The sequence below is a fragment of the Zingiber officinale genome, chromosome 7B (genome assembly GCF_018446385.1).
Source record: "Zingiber officinale cultivar Zhangliang chromosome 7B, Zo_v1.1, whole genome shotgun sequence".
NCBI lineage: Eukaryota > Viridiplantae > Streptophyta > Magnoliopsida > Zingiberales > Zingiberaceae > Zingiber > Zingiber officinale.
This window is the reverse complement of record NC_055999.1, coordinates 98,491,293-98,498,737: the sequence shown is the minus strand read 5'-3', so window position 1 is coordinate 98,498,737 and position 7,445 is coordinate 98,491,293.

Below are 7,445 nucleotides of genomic sequence, written 5' to 3'. Positions count from 1 at the left end.
TTGATTGCAGTAGTGTAATATCTTTGAATGGAAGTAGATATTGTCTTGTGATTATTGATGATTTCACTAGATATACTTGGACCTTCTTTTTGAAACATAAGGACCAAACCATAGATATTTTCATTTCTTTTTGTAGAAGAACGGAAAATGAAAAATCAACCACAATTAAAACCATTAGGAGTGATCATGGTGGTGAATTCCAAAACCATAGGTTTTTAGAGTTTTGTCAAGAGAAGGGTTATAGACATGAGTTCTCTACTCCAAGGACCCCACAGCAAAATGGGGTTGTGGAGAGAAAGAACCGAGTCCTACAGGAGGCTGCACGAAGCATGCTCAATGAGTACTCTTTGCCGAGCTACTTATGGGCCGAAGCTGTGAGTACAGCCTGCTATGTGCAAAATCGAGTCCTAATACACAGATTTTTAGGAAAGACCCCTCATGAACTTTGGTTTGGGAAACCACCTACAATTAAACATCTTAGGGTGTTTGGTTGTAAGGTGTTTATCTTGAACACAAAGGATCATCTTGGGAAGTTCACGGCTAAGGCTGATGAAGGGATACTGGTCGGGTATTCACTCACCAGCAAAGCCTATCGAGTCTACAACAGTAGGACTAAATTGATTGAAGAGTCCTCTGATGTAGCTGTTGAAGAAATCCCTAATTTAAATGATCAATCAAGGGATGTAGAACAAATTCAATTCGAACTTAGAAGGCTAAGTTTGAATGACCAAAACATCGAAAGAGTCGAAATTGACTCTGATAATGATGAGCAAGGACAACAAAGAACTCAGGTGGATCCATTGCCTGATATTGAGTCCTTGTCTGTGCCAAGTGAGACCACTCATGAGGCACCATCAGCACCAAGGCAGTCTAGGTTAGACATTAGTCACCCCCAAGACCAGATTGTGGGAGACATCCATCAAGGGGTTAGGACTAGGTCATTCTTTAGAAATGAGTCCAATGAGGTCGCTTTGATCTCAGAAATTGAACCTAGATTAATTGATGAGGCATTGCATGATCCTGAGTGGATCATAGCTATGCAAGACGAATTAGGTCAATTTGAAAGGAGCCAAGTATGGGACTTGGTTCCCAGACCTAAGAAGACCACCATTATTGGAACCAAATGGGTCTTCAAGAACAAATTGAACCAAAAGGGAGATGTAGTTAGAAACAAGGCAAGACTTGTAGCCAAGGGCTATAGTCAAGTTGAAGGCCTTGATTATGATGAGACATATGCTCCAGTGGCCCGATTAGAGTCCATTCGCTTAATGCTAGCTTTTGCTGCACATAGAGGTTTCAAGCTCTATCAAATGGATGTAAAATCGGCCTTCTTAAATGGTCTCATTAAGGAAGAAGTTTATGTTGAACAACCACCGGGATTTGTGAATACCGAATCTCCAAATCACGTGTACAAGCTCAAGAAAGCACTTTATGGGCTTAAACAAGCACCACGAGCTTGGTACGAAAGGTTGTCAACATATCTACTAGAGAAGGGCTTTGTTAGAGGACAAATAGACCCAACACTATTTCTACGTAGAGATGGTGAAAATATTTTTGTAGCCCAAGTATATGTCGATGACATAATTTGTGGCTCAAACAACAAGGGCTATTTAAATGAGTTCATCACTCACATGGAGAGTGAGTTTGAGATGAGTCTAGTGGGAGAATTGACTTTCTTCCTTGGACTCGAAATCAAACAAACTAGAGATGGTATTTATGTCCATCAAGCAAAATACACTCAAGAGATGCTCAGAAAATTCAATATGAGTGACTCTAAGGAAGTGTCCACTCCAATGGCGACAAACACTCGCCTGACAATGATGAGAGTGGAAAACCAGTTGATCTAACGCAATATAGAAGCATGATTGGTAGTCTTCTATATCTCACACCAAGAGACCCGATATACTTTTTGTTGTGGGCATGTGCGCTAGGTATCAAGTCTGTGCAAAGGAATCTCATTTAATTGCAGTTAAAAGAATTTTGAGATATCTTAAGGGCACAATAAGAGTAGGTCTTTGGTATCCTCGTATCGAGTCTTTTGACTTGATAGGTTATACCGATTCCGATTATGCTGGGTGCAAATTGGATCGGAAAAGTACGAGTGGGGTTGCAATTTTTAGGGTCATCTTTAGTTAGTTGGTCAAGTCGGAAGCAACATTGTGTTGCTCTCTCCACGATCGAGGCTGAATATATTGCCATGGGAGAGAGTGTATCGCAATTGTTGTGGATGATACACACCTTAGAGGATTATGGATTTTCTTACAAGGGTGTACAAGTGCTATGTGATAACATTAGCACGATTAACCTAACTAAAAATCCAGTCCATCATTCAAGGACAAAACACATTGAAGTGCGTCATCACTTCATTAGAGATCATGTAGCTAGGGGAGACATTGCACTCACATATGTTGAGTCAAAGTCAAACCTAGCTGATATTTTCACCAAACCCCTTCCGGAAAATGAATTTAGTCATTTAAGGAGGGAGTTGGGAATGTGTTTGGCCCCTTAGGTCATTAGAGTTTCACCATGAACAATAAGGACTATTAAAATGACAAGAGTAATTGGGACAAAAATTTGGGCAACTTGGGAACATCTCACATACACTATAAGGTTTAACAAAATGTTTTTGTTTGCTAGAAATGGGGTGAGATGCTAGGATCAACCAAATTATTCAAAATGTATCATGCATCCCTTGAATAATTAGGTTGAAGAGACATTAATTGAGTTTGGGGAACACCATTACACAATTCATGTGTATTTGGTTCCTAGATCTTACTCATACATTCCAACCAAGAAATCTTGGTTGGACTTTTGTCTAGAAATTGTCTAACATAGTTAATGTGTTTGGTTGATACTTTTTGCTTGATACATTTCATGACTTTGATTGATGTTAGGACAAGTTAATAAAGAAGTATTAGGAACTAAGACCTATTTTGACAAACTTGAAACTTGTCTGAAATCTCAGTGTTTGTAGTCGAATATGAAAGTCTCAAATTATAAACAAATTCACACCATAAGAGCCCATCGTTAGGACATAGTTATGATTGTAGATTCTCAGGGTTCTAGATATTGAGTTTGACAGTTTTACTGGAGAAACTTCTACGACCTATCAAACATATCTAAGGATTTCGGTTACTGAAATCACTGAAAATTTCAGTATCAGACACTGATCGGGCTACAGCCCGATCAGGAGAAGATGGATCGGTCGACAGACCGATCCAAAAACTTCCCAATCTTGCTGTCTGTAATCTGATACGCATAGGGTTCTTCTGATCGGTCCATGGACCGATCAGTGGTTCTAACTTGGGCTTACTGTTCGATCTCTGATCGGTCTACGGACCGATCAGGTAGTTCCCTGATCGGTCCGAGGATCGATCAGCTTCGCACTTCCTGATCGGTCTACTGACCGATCAGGAGGTTCCCTGATCGGTCTGGTGACCGATCTGTGGGCTTCCGAAACCTTCTGATCGGACAACCGTCCGATCTTTTCTTCACTGTACACCCATCTTAACCCTTAAAACCCCCGATTCTTCTTTCCCTCATTCACACGAACCCTAGCCGACTCTTCCCACCAGTTCACTCCTTCTCTTCTCTTTGCACGCCGAAGCTCCAGCCCTCGCCCTATACTAAGGTTCAAATGGCCCCAAGGTAACTTCTTACCTTTCTAGAACTTGGCAGCATTATGTTTCTCACTAATTTGTTATTTTGTTGTCTCGGTTCTTAATTGTCGGTGGCTCCGGTGCTCCCCATTTCACCCCATTGTGTCCCCTTAGGAAGAAACCCACTGATGGTGAGGGAACCTCTAAGGAACCAACTAAGACATCCAAATCCAAAACTCCTGCTGCTTCTTCCCGACCCCAACCGGCTAGTTCCAGTAGATTCCCAAACCGCCGGACTGAGGAAGCTTTTCAACAAAGGACATTCAAATTACTCCCTTGTAGGTCCGTGGATAGAAAATTCATGGACGAATTTTGCCCACAAGTGTCCGAAATCTTAGCATACTACAAACTCGATACTCTAGTCTACTTGGAACGGGATATCAACTATGACTTGGTCTCTGAGTTCTATAATAACCTTCATGAGACTAATGATCAAGGTTTTAAAACAAGAGTTGCTAGGCGGACTCTTGATTTCAGTATCTCATCTTTCTTTGAGTATCTCGATTGTCGGAGGTGTTCCGGTGATGTCTTTTCGATATTTCCTGACTTACCAGAAGAGTTACCTCCACCGTTTGATATCTCATCTGACGAAATCTATGAGTACTTCTTCAGACAGCCTAGACTAGGGCTAGATGAGCTAGATGTTGACTTCCCTACTTTTGCAGCCTTGAGATTATCTCCTCAAGACTACATTCTTTTTAAAATTGTCACGAACTGCCTTCTACCTATCACATCTAAACCACTATCTGAGATCCGACCATATCATTGTCTTATGCTTTATGGTTTGCGTCGGCGTCTCGATTTTGATATCATGTCAAGCATCTACTCCTCGATCATATCATATTCTCAGCCTAGCGGCTTCACTATTTATATGCCTTATGGGCATATAATTATCGATTGGCTTGAGACCCTTCAGTTGATGTCTCTAAGGGTAGAATAATCAAAATGATCAGGCAGGATTGCCGACTTGGGAAACGAGCATTTTCCAAGAGGGCGAAATGGGGAGGTTCAGTGGAAGGATGGGAGAGCTTTAGGTGAGTTACCACGACAGGTTGCAGCTGCTCCTCCTGCTGACATTGGCGAGGCGGACCCTGATCTGCGCTGGCAGATCGCGGAGTTGGAGGACCGATTTGATCGCCACGAGGAGATGGTGGCTGCTGAGTTCGTTGGTCTACGTCTCCACATTGACCGACGCTTTGAGACCCTACAGAGACATCAGCTGGCTACTCATCAGGCGTTTATGGGATGGATGGCCAGCCACCCACCACCTCAGCCTTCTACAGACGATCCATCTTCAGGCAGCGGCGTGCCCCCTCAGGGATTCTCTTATCCTGTTGCTGATGACACTGCTCCTCATGATGAGGATGCGAGTTGATTTTGATTATGTGATTGATTGTTGATTGTGCTACTTTGTTCTAGATACGATGTTGATTGCCTGTCCTGGATGGTTGCTACTTTAGACATTATGTTTATTTTCATGCGTTTTGTACTCCTATGATATCTTTTTCATGCTATGTATATGACATTGCTTGAGTTCTATCATATCTTACTTCTTTTTGTGGATTATGATATGGGTTTAAGGGGGAGGTGTTTGTCAGTCCTCATATTTTTTTTATATATACCTTTTCGGTGTTTGACAAAGGGGGAGAGAGTATTTGAAGTTTAGAGACGAATTGTAAACTCAATATGAAAAAGGGGGAGAAGATATTTGAGATATATCCGTCTTAGGGGGAGGATCCCGATTTCCCTAAAATTATGGATATGAAAGCATTTCTGATCTAAACTTAAATCGTGTTGTCAAACAACAAAAAGGGGGAGATTGTTGATACAGTCTGACCTGGATGTTGTTTTGATGTTGACACTGATTTAAGTTTCAATCAGATATTGAATTAACTCAGACAAATCAGGGTTGACTTGGTTGACCTGATTAATCTGATTGGGAAAAGTCCGAGCAAGGAGCTTGGCACGGAGAAGTCCCGGTGAGTGAAGCGCGCAATTGAGAAGTCCCGTGAGTGAAGCCGTGCAATTGGAGAAGTCCCGTGAGTGAAGCTGCAATTGGAAAGTCCCTGGTGAGTGAAACCAGCAATTGGAAAGTCCCGTGAGTGAAGCTGCAATTGGAAAGTCCCGTGAGTGAAGCCGCAGGGAAAATCCAGATGGATCAAGGTGATCGGACATCTGGGAAGTCCAAGTATGGAAACTTGGCATGTATAGTCGGAGAAGAGCTCGGTAGCTCGGTCTCTAGACTGTCAGATTAAGGGTAGCAAGCTTGGAAGCTTGCCTCTTAAATCACGGCCTTGGATCGGTGACCGATCCAGTGGCACAGTGGCACGGTGATCGGTCGTAGACCGATCCAGAGAAGAGTAGTCCGATCGGTCTACGGACCGATCAAGAATACACTGGGCTATTGACAGTAGATCGGTCCGCCGACCGATCGGTGAGAACTCCAGCATACTGGTCTTATCAGCGTCATCGACCGGTCTCGGACCGGATCATTGCCCGATCGGTCGAGACCGATCAGGGAGTTCCCTGATCGGTCCGAGGACCGATCAGGTTAGTCTGATCGGTCCGCAGACCGATCAGTAACGATCGAAAAAGAAATTTGAACGTATGGATCGGTCTGCAGACCGATCCATACTATAGTCTGTTTTGCATGCACTTTCTCTGATTCTTTCTGATTCAAAGTTGCTTTTGCCTAAATATTTCTAACCATCTGCTGCAAGATTTTGAGGTGCAGGTTACTGGTAATTTGCAATTGGTTGATTTCAAATTGAGCTTCATTAGTAGAGGATACCAGAGAAACTTTTGCTATGTTCCACTGTAAACCTGTTAAAGCAGCAAAGTCGTGGCTGCGATCTGGCGGTGATCTGGCATCGATCAGCTCAACTCATGGTGATTGGGTGGAGCTCAGAGACACCAGTGAAGACCAGAATTCCATTGGTGTGAGCTCAGATGATCAGATGAGAAAGAAGCGTGATTGGCGATGCTATGGCTGGATGCAGAGATTTGCTGCAGTTTGGCAGGGATCCGTTGCGGGCGAAAGGCAGAGATGGCAGAGACATAAAAGGCTGGTTGAAGAGAGGGTTAAGAAGAAGTTCTCTTGGGGAAGAAAAAAAACACTCTCTGTCGATCAGTGCAAAAGCTTTGACGCTCGGGGCTGAGAAGCGGCTGTCTCGACTTGCTCTCTGTTTCACTGACCTTCGCGTGACTGTAAGCTTAATTTTCATTCTCCTAAGTCACCAAGCTCAGTAAGTCTTGTGCTATATTCTACATACCTGTTGAGACTTTGTTGAGAGGTCACTCCACCGAGAAGGAGAAAGTTCATAGCCGGGTGTTCACCGGGGTTGATCTACCGAAGATCGGCTTGTCCACCTTACGGACACCGAGGAGTAGGGGCAAGTTATCCCCGAACCTCGTAAACACTTGAGTCACTGTGGTTTGCTTTGTTTCTTCTCTTATTCTTATTCTGTTCTTAACTTGTTTTCCGCTGCGCTAACCACTCGTGTGAGTTTTATCTTTAAGTTTTAGCTTTTGAAGAGGCTATTCACCCCCCTCTAGCCATCCAAGATCCTAACACATTCTTGAGACGCCATTCGTGCCTAACCCCGCCTATCTTGCAACTGAGCCCCTTGAACTACACGTAGGCCGGATCCTTGACCTCCACGTGAGTCAGACTTTTGACCACCACGTAGGCTTAAATTCTGACCGCCACACAAACTTGACTTCTGACCTCCACGAGAGCTTGACTTTTGATCATACCGTGGTCTTGACTCCCAACCACGTTATCTC